General features: G+C 31.0%; 1 non-coding gene across 1 annotated transcript; it reads left to right on the top strand.

The window, feature by feature from the left end:
* Positions 1-20,199: 20,199 nt before the first annotated feature.
* On the top strand, positions 20,200-20,370 carry LOC145271686 (U1 spliceosomal RNA). Its single transcript, XR_013866080.1, has one exon. It is a non-coding gene; the product is annotated as a U1 spliceosomal RNA (small nuclear RNA).
* Positions 20,371-21,020: the final 650 nt, after the last annotated feature.

The raw sequence follows: 21,020 nt of genomic DNA on the forward strand, positions 1-21,020 counted from the left end.
ACAAAGTAAGCTATCAAGAAAGAAATATACTTGAATACAAAGTAAACTATCAAGAAAGAAATATACTTGAATACAAAGTAAACTATCAAGAAAGAAATATACTTGAATACAAAGTAAACTATCAAGAAAGAAATATACTTGAATACAAAGTAAACTATCAAGAAAGAAATATACTTGAATACAAAGTAAACTATCAAGAAAGAAATATACTTGAATAGAAAGTAAGCTATCAAGAAAGAAATATACTTGAATACAAAGTAAACTATCAAGAAAGAAATATACTTGAATACAAAGTAAACTATCAAGAAAGAAATATACTTGAATACAAAGTAAACTATCAAGAAAGAAATATACTTGAATACAAAGTAAACTATCAAGAAAGAAATATACTTTTCCTAATGAAAATATATTTGAACTTACACAGACGTTTTGAAAGGTCAATATGTTTCTAAACTTTTTAGATAAACTATGTTTAGTTTTTGGCTTTTTAACGAATAAATATTAGTCATCCACATAATAACACATTGCATAGAAAGTAAATTATTAAGAAAGAAATATTCTTGTTGTGGTAGAAACTATCGTATTAATGAGAAAAACATTTGAAATTATACAGAATCCTTGCAAGACGAAGATAAACTAGTTTATATGTAGTGTGAGGTTTGCTTTTTTCAACTAATAAATAATATCATAACATTGCATAGAAATTTTATCATGAAATTTGTTGCTTATATTTTCAAATATTGTTTCATCTGCCGGAGAAAATCTTTTTAAAGACAAGTGTTCATCAAATTATTTATATTTACATTTCTTTATCTAATTTCTAACTTAATAAAATTGTTTACTTCATTTTTTAATGACCTCTGAAAAAGTTACTATATGAACTTTAATAAAATTGTTTATTGATTTTTTAATGAATTTGAATAAAGTTACTATATGAACTTTAATTAAAATTGTTTCCTTGATTTTTTTATGACCTCTGAAAAAGTGACTATATGAACTTTAATAACAATTGTTTACTTGATTTTTAATGAGCTCTGAATAAAGTGACAATATGAACTTTAATAAAAATTGTTTACTTGATTTTTAAAACTCTGAATAAAGTTACGATATGAACTTTAATATAAATTGTTTAAGACTGTTCAACAGATACATTGTATATATGTTGAGAATTAAATATGTTTGTCCTAATGGTAACACATAGTAATATATTTTTGTTCTGCTTTCATCAAAATTATTAAAATTGATAGTTATTGATAAATAAGCAATTATTATGAAAATCAAGTGTTTGTAAAAATAGATAGTTATTGACAAATAATCAGTTTTATTAAAATCAAATGAATATATAAATTCATAGTTATTGATAAAAATCATTTTATTAAAAATCAAGTGTTTATTGATAGTTATTGATAAATTATTGTTTTTTTTTCAAAATCAAGTGTTTCTTAAAATCGATAGTTATTGATAAATAATCATTTTATACATCAAGTTTTATAAAAATTAACAATTAATAATCATTTTTATGAAAATCAATTATTCATATGAATTGATAGTTATTCATAAATAGTTATTTTTATGAAAATCCAGTGTTCATATAAATTGATAGTTAATCATAAATAAGTATTTTTTAATGAAAATCAATTGTTCAGATACATTGATAGTTATTAATAAATAATTATTTTCATGAAAATCAAGTTTCATATGTGTTCCTTTGCATTTTTCTCTGCAAAAAATAAGAATGATATTACGACTTAAAAAGAGTAGATTTATAAATAAATATAGAATAAGGAAATAGATGAGTTGACTTTCAGTTGAATTGGCCAATGGATTGTAGGATACGTGGGGTGTGAGTCGGTATTCACAAATTCGTAGTCAGAATCCGTCGATATTAGAAATCATTGTTGCAAGTGCAGGGATATCAATAAGTCCAAACTTGCAGAGTTTCACTAGGACTGTTAAAGATAAATTACACGAGATCTGTGACTTATAGAAGAGTTCTACCGAGTCACATCCACATCCATATGAATTTAAAAGAATAACTTTGGAAAAATAACGATATTCGAATAAGGACTCGAGATCGTTGTATTAGAATAAAACTAACAAAATTAAAAACACATGTTTAATAAAAAGTAATTCAAATCATTTCAACGTCAACGTTTTTTTTTACACAGTGGTCACCACTTATCAAGGCCCGGAAGCAACTCAGGGATAAGGGTTATTGCAATACGTACATTACGTTAGTGTGGAGATTTGATGAAGTGTTTACTTAAGGGGGCGGTTCATTAGGAATTTGTTAACGTTGGACTTGAACACGTCCAAGTTGTAGTCAGGTGGGAAGCAGGCAGACGTAACAGAGTTCCACAGGCGTGCAGTTCTAAGAAAGAAGCTTTGTTCATGGAATCTACGTTTTAATTTCGGCACAGATAAAGAGTGGGGGAAATTTTTCACAGTGGATTCAGCTAGACGGGTGTTTTTCGTGAAAGATTGGCGAGGGGGGACCAGTGATTGGAGTTCAGACGAGCACCTTCCATGGAAATAACGATAAAACAAGGATAGGCTCGAAACGTCTCTTCTGTGGGAGAGAGGTTGCAGGGTAGAGAAAAGGGCATCCCCCACCAAACCACGAAGTCTATTTTGTACTCTGTCAAGGCAGGACAGGCTGTTTTTAGCAGCTCCTGCGCAGATATGGCAGCAGTATTCCATCCTTGGAATACGTGGCTTTTATATATAGAGAGAATTGCATCAGTAGTGAGATATCCTCTGGAGCGGTAGAAGGATCCCACCATCTTTCCAACGACCTTGGCAACAGACTTGATGTACGTGTTCCATTTCAGATCAGAAGTAAAGGTCAAACACAGAAGCTTGTCAAAACACGGGGCCACTCTCAGATGAGAGCCATCCATCCCAATTGATGCCAGATGGGGATCAGAGCGTTGATGATGTAAGGATAGGAGTTTGGTTTTAGATGCATTAAAGGTAACCAGCCACGTCTTCCCCCCTGAACCATGCGCTCGAGATCAGAGAAGAGAGAATCAGAGATAACTTTTTCATTTACAGCCTTTGATGTGTTGCCGTAGATGGTCGTGTCATCAGCATAGATGTCAACGAATGATTTAAGTATGTGTTTAGGGAGGTCATTGATGTAGATCAGTAAGAGAGTTGGGCCCAGGATTGACCCCGGAGGGACTCAAGCATTTATATTGCAGGCCTTCGATTTTTGTCCATCGACCATTAATCTTATGAGCCTATCAGAGAGAAATGATTTAATGCTTTAGAAGACATTTCCAGTTATACCGTAGCTGGAAATTTTGTGAAGTAGACCCTTATGCCATACCTTGTCGAAGGCTTTTAATATGTCAAGAGCAATTGCCCTTGAAAGGAAGCCTTTGTCAAGAGATTCACTAATCCGTTGAGATATAACTGTAAGCACATCTGCGGTAAATCTGGTAGAGAGGAAGCCATATTGTATGTCACTAAGAAGGTTATTCTTGCTGAGGTGGTTGACTATTTCTCTATTTAATATGGATTCCAGCAACTTACTCATAACACACAGGAGACTTATTTGTCTGTACTGAGAGGGAGATGACTTATCACCTGAATTCTTAAATACAGGGCAAACTGATGGGGTCTTCCAGGGAGTCAGAAAGCACTGCTCCTTAAGGCAACACTTAAACAGTTTCATAAGTATGGGAGCAAGTTCTGGTTGAAGCTTTTTAGCACTATAATTGGGATGCCGTCAGTTGCTTTACTGGAATCAGGGTTCTTGATTAGCTTGGCGACCTCATGCACGGATATTTGTATGTTACCTAGCGTGTTCTGTGTTATAGGAGGAAATATGGGGAGTTGATGGCCTTCGTCGCATAGGGTAGAATTAGCTGCAAAGTTCTTTGCAAATAGTTTGGCCTTGTCTGACGCTGACTAGATGACTTCTGTTCCATTGATGATGGTTAGGATAGAACGCACACTTCTGTTCAGGATCCTATTTCTTATTTGCCAAAACTGGTGGGAACCAAGCAGCTGATCAGCTACCTTGGATTTAACAGACTGGGCATATAGCTATCTTGCATTTTTTATTACTCTTTTACAGTGGTTGCTGGCAGTCCTGAAAGCAGCTTTAGTCTCAGTGCATCTATTACGTTTGTAGCTATGGAAAAAGTGATTTCTGTGCGCGATAGCAGCAGCACATTCTGGGGAGAACTATGGCTGGCTGTTAGTTTTTTGTTGGAATTTTTAGATGGTATGAATTGGTCTATGCGCACAATTAACCATTCGGTCAGATCTGATACTATAGAGGACACTTCCTTTTTAAACATGGAGTGCAGAGGTAAATCAGATATGAATGTACGGAAACTATCCCACTCAGTCTTAGAGTATCGGTATATTGCAACAAGTGTTCATTAGACATAATCTTTGCTAATGTGTGTCTCGAAGAAAAGCCAAGGTTATTAATTTTTATGTTGAGAGGGAACACGTGGTTCTTTTCTAGGAGGAAAATAAAATCATGAGTTTAAGTGACCTGTATGTGTGTATGTGTGCGCATATGTGTATATATATATATATATATATATATATATATATATATATATATATGTGTGTGTGTATGTGTGTGTGTGTGTGTGTGTGTGTGTGTTCAATTGATATGAAGATAGCAGTTTGACGGGGCTTTCAAGAAGAATAAATCTCATTAGATATGATAATTTTTCTATATTGAGAATTTAAGGTGCAGAACACGTGGGAAACCCTGTTATGTAATTTAACGTCTTGTACGGTTGTAGAGTTTCTTTGCTCCAGGTTAAGCTAAAGAAATCTGAAGAGAAACTGGTTTGATTTTCGCGGGCAAAACCTTATATACGAATATTCTAGAATGTTCAAGATTATTTGTTGTATTGCTACATGTGAAGCGCAATGCAATTCCTTTTATCGCATGTGTGCGAATGGGCAAGTTACGACGTTGTATCTTTATGCGTACTTCAAACGTATGCATGTTGAAAACGGTGATTGCTTTGAAATACCTCTGCCAAATGGTTTATCTAAGTGTCACACTACAGGATCTCAACGGTTCCAAGTCAGCTTTGTGTGAAGATATCAGTTTCAATCCTACCTCAAGAGGCCATAGGATTAGTGGGCCAAAACGTGGTGAAATAACAACTATGGAAAGCAGTAATTGCTGTGGATACAGCACTCGGCATTCATATCCGGTCGCACTTAGTCACCTGAAAAAGGCCAAATGATGAGTTAACCGAAACAGCACCTATGCACATGATAACAAAAGTCCGCAAAAAAAAAAAAATGAATAAAGAAATTATGAACCTTCATCTGAAATGATTAAAAAATATAATATATTTTCTTTGTTTTAATCTTTTTTCATTTAGGTACGGGTAAAATGAATGCCGATGCTCAAAATGTATAAACATTTTGACCCCTCCCTTTACTTAAAAACTCACCAAAAAAATCAGAAAATTAACCAATTTTAATAAAATTTTCAGTATGTATCAAATAACAATCGCCGCATATAAGGAACTAATTATTTTTACTTAAATTTGAGTCGAAATGTAATACATTAGTAAATGTATTACTAAAGTTATGGTTTTCTGTAGTAAATAAAAAACGCAAGAATTTATTTTTGCGTTTTTTATATAAATAAAACATCGTAATTTGTAACAATAAAACACACAATTTACAGGAACATTACGAAAAAAGCCTCTAAAGTCCGGATTAATAAATTCGATATAACTCGAAGAAAAATGAATTTCTCGAGCTACCGATATTACCATTGAATTGAGCATTGTTTATTTAATATTTTCATACAAAAAATATAGTAGCCTAAATATTTCTACTTTTTTTTAATTAAAGATTTCGCATAATTTTTATATGCAAGATTTTAATAATGTCCTTGCTCGTAAGAATGTGAAACTTTCGACGTAACATAATTTTTATATAATCTCAAACAATAATTAAAAACAATTAATTTAAAAACAGGAACATAAAAAAAATTAAATTAAAACATGATAAAAATTTATACAAACGTTCAGAATAGGAATGTATGGATGCACGTCTGGAAAAAAAGAAGAAATCTGACACCCCTACCTCCTTTTGCTATCATGACTTAATTTTGAAACAGCGTTTCGATTGGCTGAAGTTTTGGGCATCCTCATTATCGTTTTTACAAAATTTTAGTTTGTTGCGTTTTTGGCGAACGGTAAATTACTTGTTTTTGGAGAGTTAATTAAGTTATTTTTGCACAAACAGACCGAGAAAACTAATATTTATCTTTTAAAGGATTTTTTCAATAAACTTCAAAATTTAGCTGAATTGGTTACATTTTTCATAACTTTTTCTTTCACATGTATGTACAAATATTTTTTTCCTTTGGGAAATTTATTTTAATCTCTAATCTTTAAAATACAATCAAAAAGTAGTCGGAAACCTACAAAAAAATTAGTCGGAAACCTACAAAAAAATTAGGAAATTTCAAAACTAGCCCCCCCCCATTTTTGCCGCGCCCATTTTTTGCCCGTACCTATTTTCATGTGATTGACTTCACTGTTTGTACAATTCCTTTCTCTTATTTGATTTGTTTATATAAGATATTCAGTTTTGCAATTTTTTAAAAATAAAAATTATTTGAATTATTGGGACTACTGTTTGAAATGTTATCCATGCCATAGATCGCGGGTGTGAGGACATGCGAAAAAATAGAACAGGACACAATATCGTTTAAGGGGCAGGTAACTCTTTTGAGAGTTATGCCCCTTTGATTGCGACATTACGTTGTTCTTATTTTGAATTTTAACAATCCAAATATGAAATGTTCAGTATTAAAAACTAAACGTTATTTTTTATGGCTGAAATTATTCGCGTACCGGAATGAATCCATTAATTATTGTGAATAATGTGTCCGGATCCCTCATAATCCAAATAATTATGAAATGTTCAGTTTGTTTAAATATTCCATATCTGCTATTTGACGTGTTTACAAACAACCAACGGCAATGTCAAAGCTAAACAACCGGTGTCACTTGAAATGTTCGCCAATCTTTGTCTTCTGCTACGGGGTATCAAGCCTTAAGCATTGACAAATATAATTTAAACCTGATAGGAAAACAATGTTTGCCAGAGAAACGAAATAATGATTGCACTGTGTTACACTGTTACAGTGACCTAAATTCATAAACTTTTAACGTTTTTGGTTTGTATTACTAGTTGTCAAAAAACAAATATATAACAAATAAATGTTATCAACGGCAAGATAAGTTACTTTTCTACCTAACTGGATATGTTTTCAGTGTTTTTTTTATTTAATGTAACATGTTTATTCAGCTCGGAAAACATACTGTGTTTACCGATGTATTGGAAAATTCAAAATGGCACCCGACTCGTTCTTTAACACGGTAAGTTTGGGAAAAGGTGCTATAAATATAAAACTAGACAAAATACTGTTAGAAACGCGCTCAATATATATTACTGTGACATAAGTTGACATATATTCGGTGGGTTTTTAATAGTATTTTGTCTAGTTTATTATTTATAAGACCTTTGCCCGAACTTACCGTGTTAAAGATAGAGTCGGCCGCCATTTTGAATTTTCCAATACATCGGTAAACAATGTATGTTTTTCGAGCTGAATATACATGTTACATTGAATAAAAACACGAAAAATATATCCAGTTTTGTAGAAAAGTAACTTATCTTGCTTCTGATAACATTTGTTTGTTACATATTTGTTTTGTGACAACTTTTTCGAATCTATGTGTACAGTAATACAAACCCGATTTTCTTTTTAAATAATTTCAAGTTTAAATTAGATTTTATATTTGATTTTTTTCTTTTTTTATTAAGAATGGATAAAGATAATATAAATTTGATATGAAAACAATACGACACGCTTCAATAATGAACGAATATTTTTATACGAGGAACGAAATAATGATTACACCGTTTTACGATGACCTAAATTCACTGATCTTTAGCAGTTGACTTTTTAAAAAAATAATTCCACGTTTTAATCGTGTTTTTCGTCTTAAAATTTTGATTCTTTTATATTTTCATATATTTTATTTCTTAATGAATTGGACAGACAGAACAAAAATTGTATCAATTTACTAAAGAAATCATAACAAACAAAATAATTTTCTGTTTTGTACAAAAAAAACAAAAAAAAAAACGAATTCATCCCGCTGGAATCAAAGGTTAGTTCTTTTGTTTTGTTTTGTTTTTGTTTTGTTTATTGTTTTTTTACTCTTTTAAAAAAAATATCATTCACTAACTTTTAAAATAATCTGAAAAATTTTAATAAGTTTTTTGATTCCGCTATGCTTTATAACGGACGTGAATAAAACTTAGTTTAAAAAAAATAAACACCCTAAATATATTAATCAGTTCGTCATTTAGATTTTTGTAAATATGCTTATTTTAGTAAAATAAAAAAAATAATGCAAAAAATGTGCTTATTTTAGTAAAATAAAAAAAATAATGCAGAAAATCATGTCAGCCAATCCTTTTTGTTCTAACGTAATATTCAGTATTTTTTTAAAGTAAATACACACTTCAAAAAAGTTAAAATTAAAAAGAAAATGTCCAGGTTGGTAGAAAATAAGTTATATTGCCTTTGGTGACATTTATTTGTTATCTTTTTTTTTTTTTTTTTGTAAGTTTTCGTTTTTCGTTAATACTACAAAGTTCCCCGTTTGTTTATTAAATTTTAATCTGAAAGTACAAGTACGAAAGGGTCCCTTTCCCCTATATTAAGAATGGCTTTCTACATAATAACATTAATATCAATGAGGGGGAGACTTTTTTAAATTAAACGGGACAGATATCAAATGGAGGATTAAAACAAATCCCCCTTCCCGAATCATTAATTTAAATAAACAATAAACAAATAAATAGGATTAAATTTTTTTTAATAAAATCAATTATAAATTTGATTATTAAAACGCCAACAACGATATTTTAGAATATCGTTTGTTTATTAAATGGCTTTCTAAATAATAATGTTAATATCGATGGGTGAATTTTTTTAATGAAACGGAACAAATATAAAAGTGATGACTAAAACAAATCTCCCTTTCCCGATGCGAAACTTTAAAATATAAAACTTGATCCCCCCCCCATTTTTTAAATGAATAGGATGGCACTTTTTTTTAATATCAATTATAAATTTGAATATTATATTTTTAAAACGCCAACAAAACTATTTTACAGTATCTTTTATTTACTAAAGTGGTAAGTTTATTAGTTAGTACAGAACTAGTACAGAATAGTTGACAGCATTTGGCTCTAATTCTCCCTCAACAACATAAGAAAGCTAAAACCGATATAACCCCTCCCCCCTGTCACAATAAATTGTAACCATAATAATTGACCCCCCCCCCGTTTTTATATATAACAAATAAATCGGATGGTACTTTTTTTAAATCTCAATAATAACTTTGAATATTAAAAATTTAAAACCCAAACAACAATATTTTACAGTATCTTTTGTTTATTAAATGGCTTTCTAAATAATGATGTTAATATCAATGAGTGGATTTATTTTTTAATGAAACCGAACCAATATAAAATGCATGATTAAATCAAATCTTCCTTTCCTGAATCGAAAATTGAAAATATAAAAATTGATCTCCTATTTTCAAATAAATAGGATAGCAATTTTTTTAAAATTTCAATTATAATTTGAATATAAAATTTTTTAAACGCCAACAACAATATTTTACAGTATCGTTTGTTTATTAAGCTGTCAGGTGAAAGTACAGAATAATTAACGTTATTTGGCTCTAATTCTTCCTCAACAAACTTAAGAAAGCTAAAACCGATATACACCCACCTACTGCAATAAATTGCAACCATATTATTTATGCATGGCTTATAATGATTGAAGCCTTGAAATTTTCTAGTTATTTTTTTCTCACTTGCATAATTGTTTCCTCTTGTTTTGCGGCATTTTTTCTAATTACATGTTTTTAATTAATTTGTGTTTATTTTTATTCCAAGTTTTATTTAATATTCATGTTGCTCTAATTACATGTTTTTAATTAATTTGTGTTTATTTTTATTTATTCCATATTTTATTTAATATTCATGTTGCTCTAATTACATGTTTTTAATTAATTTGTGTTTATTTTTATTCCATGTTTTATTTATTATTCATGTTGCTCTAATTACAGGTTTTTAATTAATTTGTGTTTATTTTTATTTATTCCATATTTTATTTAATATTCATGTTGTTCTAATTACATGTTTTTAATTAATTTGTGTTTATTTTTATTTATTCCATATTTTATTTAATATTCATGTTGCTCTAATTACATGTTTTTAATTAATTTGTGTTTATTTTTATTTATTCCATATTTTATTTATTATTCATGTTGCTCTAATTACATGTTTTTAATTAATTTGTGTTTATTTTTATTCCATGTTTTATTTATTATTCATGTTGCTCTAATTACAGGTTTTTAATTAATTTGTGTTTATTTTTATTTATTCCATATTTTATTTAATATTCATGTTGTTCTAATTACATGTTTTTAATTAATTTGTGTTTATTTTTATTTATTCCATATTTTATTTAATATTCATGTTGCTCTAATTACATGTTTTTAATTAATTTGTGTTTATTTTTATTCCATGTTTTATTTATTATTCATGTTGCTCTAATTACAGGTTTTTAATTAATTTGTGTTTATTTTTATTTATTCCATATTTTATTTAATATTCATGTTGTTCTAATTACATGTTTTTAATTAATTTGTGTTTATTTTTATTTATTCCATATTTTATTTAATATTCATGTTGCTCTAATTACATGTTTTTAATTAATTTGTGTTTATTTTTATTTATTCCATATTTTATTTATTATTCATGTTGCTCTAATTACATGTTTTTAATTAATTTGTGTTTATTTTTATTCCATGTTTTATTTATTATTCATGTTGCTCTAATTACAGGTTTTTAATTAATTTGTGTTTTTTTTATTTATTCCATATTTTATTTAATATTCATGTTGCTCTAATTACATGTTTTTAATTAATTTGTGTTTATTTTTATTTATTCCATATTTTATTTAATATTCATGTTGCTCTAATTACATGTTTTTAATTAATTTGTGTTTATTTTTATTCCATGTTTTATTTATTCTATGTTTAAATTTTTACACAAGTTTTTTTATTATTCATCTCTTCCTTTTAATTTAACCACGAAGAAAAGAAAATTTTGTTCATAAAACCATTTGAAATTCTCTCCCTTCTCCCTGTTTTCTTTACTATATGAACATGCAAAAACTTAAATATGATTTAAATAGACATATCACATCACAACTTACTTAGAATTATCCCGTTAATACGAACCTTAATACATAGGATCTCATTGTGTTTAGTTGTAAAAAAGCGTCACCAAACTACAATACATAAGAATCCTAGCAATTTTGCCACAAAGAAAATAAATAATAATGAATATATAAATACTTAATTATCAATTTTTTTAGAAGCCTATCCTGCCTTGACAGAGTACAAAATACACAGAAGAGACTTTGCGAGCCTAACCTTGTTTTATCGTTATTTCCATGACAGGTGCTCGTCTGAACTCCAATCTCTGGTCCCCGCCAATCTTTCACGAAAAACACCCGTCTAGCCGAATCCACTGTGAAAAATTCCCCCACTCTTTATCTGTGCCTAAATCAAAACGTGGATTCCATGAACAAAGCTTCTTTCTTAGAACTGCACGCCTGTGGAACTCTGTTCCGTCTGCCTGCTTCCCACCTGACTACAACTTGGATGTGTTCAAATCCAACGTTAACAAATTCCTAATGAACCGCCCCCTTGAGTAAACACTTCATCAAATATCCACACTAATGTAATGTACTTGCAATAACCCTTATCCCTGAGTGGCTTCCGGGCCTTGATAAGTGGTGACCACTTTGTAAAAAAAAAAGATACCAGACTATCCTCTAAACAACTCCTACATAATTACTAATTTTATGACGTCACCCCAGCCGGCTTGAACAGTATAAACCACATGCAAAATGGATAGTGGCAGATGAAAAATGAGAATTAAGCCTTGTCAACCTGCACATTAGCTAACGTTATCGCCACCAACTTATGGTCCCTTGTATGAAACACTATATCAATTTATAACTTCTCTGCAATTTGCACAATTTTTTTATTTATCTGTAAAAGAGCTCTTAAAAGCCTTTGCAACTGGTGATTCGTTTTATTCCAACATATTTCAGCAGTTTTCATTTGTATAACCTCAATTTAATGGCCGATAATTAAGTACAATATGGAAACTCAGACTAATTACATCTTTCAATATGGCACTTACATATCCACTGCTAATTTTATTACTTAATATCATCTGAACACTATATAAACAATATACAAAATTGATTGATAAAGCAGATAAATCATTAGCTGTACCTAAGCCTTGTTACCCTGCACATTACCTAACTTTATCGCCACCGCCCTATGATCTCTAATATGTTACTATATATCAATTTATAACTTCTTTTCAATTTGCACATTTGAATAATTTTTCATTCAGTAAAACAAAAACCGTTATTCTGTAAAAGAGTTTAAAACTGGTGATTAATTTTTAATTCCAACATATTTCATCAGTTCATTAAGACATGAGTTGTTAAACACATGCAGTTCTGATTTGCATAACCTCAATTTAATGGCCGAGTAAAGTTTGCTATACAAACAGTAAAGATGATATTTAATACTCAGGTTTCTTTGAATTAGCATATCTTTCAATATGGCACTTACCTATCTACTATTAATTTTATTACTTAATATTATCTCAGCACTATATAAACGACATTCAAAATTGATTGCAGCAGATAAAACATTAGGTGTAACAATCTATAAAAACATTCAATGGTAAAAGGAGAAACATTTTACAATCATTAACAAACTAGTTGTAAGGACAAATTCACTACAATCAGCAGTTAATTAATTATAATTATATGAAATAATATTTAATTTAATAAAAAAACTCAATAATCATATGACATCTTATTCAATTCATTAACAAACTGGTTGTAAGGACAAATTCACTACAATCAGCAGTTAATTAATTATAATTATATGAAATAATATTTAATTTAATAAAAAACTCAATAATCATATGACATCTTATTCAATTCATTAACAAACTGGTTGTAAGGACAAATTCACTACAATCAGCAGTTAATTAATTATAATTATATGAAATAATATTTAATTTAATAAAAAAACTCAATAATCATATGACATCTTATTCAATTCATTAACAAACTAGTTCTAAGGACAAATTCACTACAATCAGCAGTTAATTAATTATAATTATATGAAATAATATTTAATTTAATAAAAAACTCAATAATCATATGACATCTTATTCAATTCATTAACAAACTGGTTGTAAGGACAAATTCACTACAATCAGCAGTTAATTAATTATAATTATATGAAATAATATTTAATTTAATAAAAAAACTCAATAATCATATGACATCTTATTCAATTCATTAACAAACTGGTTGTAAGGACAAATTCACTACAATCAGCAGTTAATTAATTATAATTATATGAAATAATATTTAATTTAATAAAAAAACTCAATAATCATATGACATCTTATTCAATTCAATTACAAACTGGTTGTAAAGACAGATTCACTACAATCAGCAGTTAATTAATTATAATTATATGAAATAATATTTAATTTAATAAAAAAACTCAATAATCATATGACATCTTATTCAATTCAATAACAAACTGGTTGTAAGGACAAATTCACTACAATCAGCAGTTAATTAATTATAAAAATAAACAATGAATATTAAAATATTAAATTTCATTTATTTTTTATTTTCAGATGTTCCTGCTTGAATGTTTTTAATGAATATTAAGGGACCATTCTTCACCTTAAACATTATTCTATACACAATTATTTCCTTACGTGGGAGACAACAAAAAAACGTCTGCACACAACATTATTAGACATATATGTGTGAAGAGTTATTTTATCTGGATTGTTTAGCAAATAGTGATAAGAACATCACACATATTTCAATTTGTGAAATGTTTGTTTAATGATTTTATAAATCATAAGATATCGAATTTTATATTTCAGAAAAATCTGCTAATTTACAAAGAAAATATTTTAACTCTTATACTACGAAATATATCTTATCAAATAAAGTAAGTGATACGAATTGAAATTTCTTTAGCAAAAAATTTTACTTGCATCAATAACTCCAGATTAAAACTGAAAAAGTTAGGAAATGTCAATGTTTATAACTTGGTGGTGAAAATCTTGCTCCAGTTAAAATTTATTTAAATATGAATATACACATTAGGGAAAAGTCATATTCTTGAGACACATGAGAACTCACACTGGGGAAAAGCCACATTCCTGTGAAGTGTGTGGATATTCGTGTTCTGAAAAATCAAAGTTAGTGATACATATGAGAACTCACACTGGTGAAAAGCTACATTCTTGTGAAGTGTGTTGATATTCATGTTCTGAAAAATCAAAGTTACTGATACATATGAGAACTCACACTGGGCAGAAGCCACATTCCTGTGAAGTGTGTGGATATTCATGTTCTGAAAAATCAAAGTTAGTGATACATATGCGAACTCACACTGGGGAAAAGCCACATTCTTGTGAAGTGTGTGGATATTCATGTTCTGCAAAATCAAAGTTAGTGATACATATGAGAACCCACACTCGGGAAAAGCCACATTCTTGTGACGTGTGTGGATATTCATGTTCTCTAAAATCAAATTTAGTGACACATGAGAATTCACACTGGGGAGAAGCCACATTCTTGTGAAGTGTGTGGATATTCTTAGTCTCTAAAATCAAATTTAGTGACACATATGAGAATTCACACCGGGGAAAAGCCACATTCTTGTGAAGTGTGCGGATATTCTTGTTCACAAAAATCACAGTTAGTGACACATATGAGAACTCACACTAGGGAAAAACCATATTCTTGTGAAGTGTGTGGATATTCATGTTCTCTAAAATCAAATTTAGTGACACATATGAGAATTCACACTAGGGAGAAGCCACATTCTTGTGAAGTGTGTGGATATTCTTGGTCTCTAAAATCAAATTTAGTGACACATATGAGAATTCACACCGGGGAAAAGCCACATTCTTGTGAAGTGTGCGGATATTCTTGTTCACAAAAATCACAGTTAGTGACACATATGAGAACTCACACTGGAGAAAAGCTACATTCTTGTAAAGTATGTGTATATTCTTGTTCTCGTAAATCATCATTAGTGTCACATATGAGGACGCACACTGGGCAGAAGCCACATACTTGTGAAGTGTGTGGATATTCTTGTTCTCACAAATCATCATTAGTGTCACATATGAGAACTCACATAGAAAAAAAGCCACATCCTTGTAAAGTTTGTGGATATTCTTGTCTTCACAAATCAAAATTAGTGAGACATATGAGAACTCACACCGGGGAAAAGCCACATTCTTGTGAAGTGTGTGGATATTCGTGTTCAGAAAAATCACAGTTAATGGCACATATGAGAACTCACACTGGGGAGAAGCCACATTCCTGTGAAGTGTGTGGATATTGCTGTTCTCGAAAATCGCATTTAGTATCACATATGAGGATTCACACTGGGGAGAAGCCACATTCTTGTCAAATGTGTGGATATTCTTGTTCTTACAAATCATCATTAGTGAGACATATGAGAACTCACACTGGGAAAAAGCCCTATTGTTGTAAAGTGTGTGGATATTCTTGTTCTCAAAACTCAGCATTAGTGACACATATGAGAACTCACACTGGGGAAACCCCACCTTCTTGTGAAGTGTCTAAATATTCTTGTTCTCAAACATCAACATTCGTTACACATAGGAGAACTCACATTGAGGAGAATTGAATGCCTACTAGAAAAAAATCCCGGGTGTCTTTGTCTCTCTGTACAGAGATTTACCAGGAACTCTGGTATAAGGATACTTTTACTTTTCAATTTAAAGTAAACTCTGATCACATATTCGAATCAAATTGGGAATTAAAAATAAAAGTAAATCAACAAACTTGCAGGATTTCCTAAGCATAGCACTGGGTCATAGGAAAATAACGGTGCATCTTCTCCTAGGTGTGTTGCCACAAGTATCAACACTAAGCTGGACACTATATAAGACCAGTAAAATTCTAGTCCTGAAATACGGCGAGGGCAAACAAAAACTACTATAAAAAGACATTAATAACCAAGTAATAAATTGGTTTCGTGAGGAGACGAAGATTATTTTCCACTGTTTCGCATATTTAAGGTATCAAAAATGGGGGGGGGGAGAAACAGTATTTGAGGCTCAATTCAAATCTTATCCCTTGGCAAAAGAAAAAACATCACTAACCACATCTAAGAATTAACTTTCAACATCAATATTACCCAAAAGATGTTAGAGAGGCAATTGAGAAAAAAGCTTTTAGTGAAGCAGCAATTGATGTTACCAAATCTAACACTGTTGAAGTTGCCCAAACTCAGTGGAATAGGGAGGAAAATTGGACATTGATTTGGTCAATCGAATACGCATATATAAAATACCAAAAACTCACAGAAAGTTGTAAGCAATGGCAAAAGATGTTTAAGCACCACTGCCCAAAGAATAAGGAGATTAAGAATAAAAAGTTAACATGTCAGAAGTCTAATTTTTTAGAACAATGTCTTTTCTGTGGAGCAAATATCTCAGCTAAAAAAAGATGTCCATGAAATGGCTTAAAACAACACTTGCCCAATCAGCAATCGCCTCTATTCTCAAGATATGCCAAACCAATCAAGAAGACACAACAAATTCTCACCTGACAAACCAATCAAGAAGACACAACAAATTCTCACCTGACAAATCAATCAAGAAGGCACTACAACAAATTCTCACCTGACAAAGCAATCAAGAAGACACAACAAATTCTCACCTGACAAAGCTCAGTGAGACAATGTCAACGAATTCAAGTCTTACATTTCTACCAAAAGCAAACCAGAAATATAGACGATGCGTCACGTCATCAAATAATGCAACATCTCCACAGGAATCACTCCCAACAGACCCAATACAATTTAAATATGGGAAGACATACCAACAGTATATCCCACTTCAACATGTGACACTGGACGTGGAGCAGTCGGAACTAGAGGAAGAGCTGGTAAACAGGATAGAAAGGGTATCGGGTCTGGCTGCTGAAGATCGACCCAGACTTTAAAAACTTAATATGGATAAAGCCTTCAAGATGCTTGTTTCAAAAGTCAATGATGGCCTCAGAAGGATCACTCGCATTTAGCCACAGTGAGTGAAATAAATAATACAACATACGGGGCAGCATGGTATATTATTACTTCAACACCAGGAGAGTAAAAGAGGAAACATGAAGACTAAATCATATAACTCAGCTTGGAGAAGAAAACTCCAACAGAAAATAGATAACATCCGAAAGGAAACTGCCCAGATATCTTAATTCCTGTCCTGTGAAACCCCAGGCCAAAAACTAAATAAGAATGTGAATAAGTTGAAAACGTATTATTCCCTCCAAGACAAAGCACAGCTAAGAGCTAAGATGTTAGTACATCAGGCTGAAATAAAAGCCTTAGCTGCACAAATAAAAAATAAAAGCAAAAACTTTGAAGGAAAAAGGATAAACTTTTTGCAACAAATCCAAGAATGGTCTATATGAGCCTCGTTAAAGAAGAAATAAAGGTGAGCTCTTCACCAACACAGGAAGTTGAAAACTTCTGGAGGCCAATCTATGAGTACATTAAAGTACATCAGAAAACAATTGGATAAGTACCAGCAAAGAGAAGAACAAGGAGAAAGAAAAGATGGCAGCTCTTAGAATTACCAAGGAAGCTGTCTGCAGGAATGTAGCTCAATGTAGTAATTTAAAGACCCCAGGAATAGACCACAAACCAAATCTCTGGCTGAAAGAAGTGAGCACCTTTCATCATGCCAAGACATTCAATAGAATCATCAGTAGTGATGACAAACCGCCTGAGTGGCTTACTGTAGGCAGTACATCACTTATTCTAAAAGATGAGGACACCCACATGGCAAACAAATATCGACAATCTGCTGCCTTACAACGACAGAGATAACAGTTATAATCGCTAATGCAACATACGACCATCTGGTTGCTGGCGATTACCTCGAAAATGAGAAGGTGTACGAGGAATACTTTGCACAAGACAACAGTTCCTTGTAAATAGAACAATACTAGAAGAATGCAGAAGAAGACAAATCTGTCAATGGCCTGGATTGATTACAAAAAGGCATTTGACAGTCTACCTCATTCCTGGATACTTCGATGTTTGGAGCTGTATAATGTGCACGCAGATATTAAATCATTCCTTCAAAAGGAAATGGCCAGATGGTGCACATCAATTACGCTACAGCATACGAAAGGATGGATGCAGACCTCAAACATTAAGATCATTTTTTTTTTTCAATTAAAGGCGCAAGGAACAAGGTTTCATCTAAAAAAAAACGTGGTTTAAAAAAGGGTTTTAAACTTTGGACTTTATATGTAAATTTCTAAAAACACTTCTTTTTTGTTTTAAATTTGTATATATTATTTATTGATCTTTTATCTTCAATTTGTGATATATAAAACTTTTGTGTGTAAATCATTTACTTTTTAATAGACATTTAAAAATGGTGGGGGTGGGCGTGAATTAAAAAAATAACGTTTGTCTTAAATATTATATTCGATGTATTCGAAAGAACATAAAATTTCACATTGACCCTGAAAATATCGTAAAAATTTAATCAATAGAAATTTTTTTTATAGATTTTTAAAGTTTAAAAATTGAAAAATACTTAACTCGTAAAATTCACTTGATTTCATTACTGTTTTGAAAAAATAAAAAAATACTATTTCTATTACTTTTTATACAACTTTAATAGTTTATTTTGGAAGTATAATCCATAAAGAAAATAAACAACCCACTTTTAAAAAAGAAATTGCGAGTTTTTTGTTTATATTTTATTATCAGTTTCGTGTCAAAAATTCCCCCACCTCCTCAAATTCTGATACACCTAGAGATTAACATATGAAAAAATATAGCGTCTATTGGCATTTTTAAATTACTGCTCATGTAAGGAGGAATAACTCTTCAGATCGTAATTTTGAATTTTGTTTCATCCGTGCTTTGATATGATTAATGGGTGCTTGTACATTTTTATCAAGGCATCAAAAATGAAAATATTTAAAAATTTATATTTTACGTACTCGTTATGGAATAAAGTTTTCATGAAAAAAGAAATCACTTAATTTGATCAAGCAGTTTTTTTTATTTGTTCTCATTGAAAAGATTAAATTGTAATGAGATCGATCGAGTAACACCAAGGAGAGATAACCCCAATCATCGCTTAAAACAAGAGCAGAAAAATACTTAGATAATTGTTTTTTCAATTATTTTACAAAGTTTTAAAAAATATTTTTTTCATTTTGGTCCTTTGTTAATCATTCGTTTTAAGCCATCCCTACTTGTGTCCTTAAATAGCCAAATGGCGATAATATATCGATTTCATTAAAATTTGATTTTCCTCTGTAAAAAAATATATATACTTGATCAAATTAAGTTATTTTTTCGGAGAACTTCATTCCATAACGGGTGCGTAAATTATAACACTTTTCTTTCAATATTTTCATTTTTAAATGTCTTGATTAAACTGTAGAAGTGCCAATTCATGACATACAAAACTGTTCGATTAAATTACATAAATATGTGGTTGTTTTTGTTAGTGCTTTGGTTTGAATTCTAAAAGTTTTCATTCGTTTGTATTTGTTCTCATTGAAAAGATTATGAATTTATGTTGTTCACATGTAAACGACATTGACATTGAATATTATAGTAAAATCTAAGTTCCGTTAAAATTGAGGTATTTTGTGAAAATGTTGGTAAGTTTAAATGATAGTAAATTATTTGTTATAGATAATTGTTATTAGTGAATGAAAAAGTTTTGATCTACTGATATTGGTGAGACTTATATGGAGGTATTTTAGTTTGTTATTGGTGTTTGTCGGTGGCAAGTGTAGAAGATATAAAAACAGTGGTAGGCACCACATAAACAATTATACTTACCTTACGTAAATAAGGCCCGGTTCCCTTTTCCCTCCCTCTTCCCTCTCTCTCTCCACATTAAAAAACGGCTTTGTGCCTAATTTGCTCAGTGGGGGAGCAAATAAATAGCCTTACCTTACGTAGGAGTAACGGTGATCATTAAGGCCATTCCCCCAGAGCGAGGCCCATCCATTGCACTGCGCCACTGCGGTTGGGTTGACATTTGCGATCTTCCCAAATGTGGACGACTCAGACGTGCTATTTTTAAGTGTGGGATCTGCGTACGCGCTTACCCCGACAATCCAATCAAAATCAGAAATCCTTTCCTGTTCCTTCCAAGTACCTCTCACTCGTAGGTCTGTACTCCCTCTGCTTAATCACACTTAATCTCTAAATTTCTTACCAACCAAACACACGTGTTCCAATCTTATTCTGACACATCCATGCACAACACAGCATGACATGGTGGCAAGCGATATTATCATACAACACACAATCTTATGACGTCACAGACAATTAAAAAAAGGTAAAACAGCGAGTAAGAAAAAGCAACAAAAAAACGATTTTTTTATCTCTCGCTGAATGAACTTTTTTTAGCCTCCAACGTCACACAAATTATCTTTTTGTTTTACACAGTGATCACCACTTATAAAGACCCGGAAGCCACTCAGGGATAAGGGTTATTGCAAGTACATTACGTTAGTGTGGAGATTTGATGAAGTGTTTACTTAAGGCGGCGGTTCATTAGGAATTTGTTAACGTTGGACTTGAAGACATCCAAGTTGTAGTCCGGTGGGAAGCAGGCAGATGTAACAGAGTTCCACAGGCGTGCAGTTTTAAGAAAGAAGCTTTGTTCATGGAATCCACGTTTTGATTTAGGCACAGATATAGAGTGGGGGAAAATTTTCACAGTGGATTCAGCTAGACGGGTGTTTTTCGTGAATGATT

This window comes from Euprymna scolopes, chromosome 46, assembly GCF_053919585.1.
Source record: "Euprymna scolopes isolate OS-2025 chromosome 46, ASM5391958v1, whole genome shotgun sequence".
NCBI classification, from domain to species: domain Eukaryota; kingdom Metazoa; phylum Mollusca; class Cephalopoda; order Sepiida; family Sepiolidae; genus Euprymna; species Euprymna scolopes.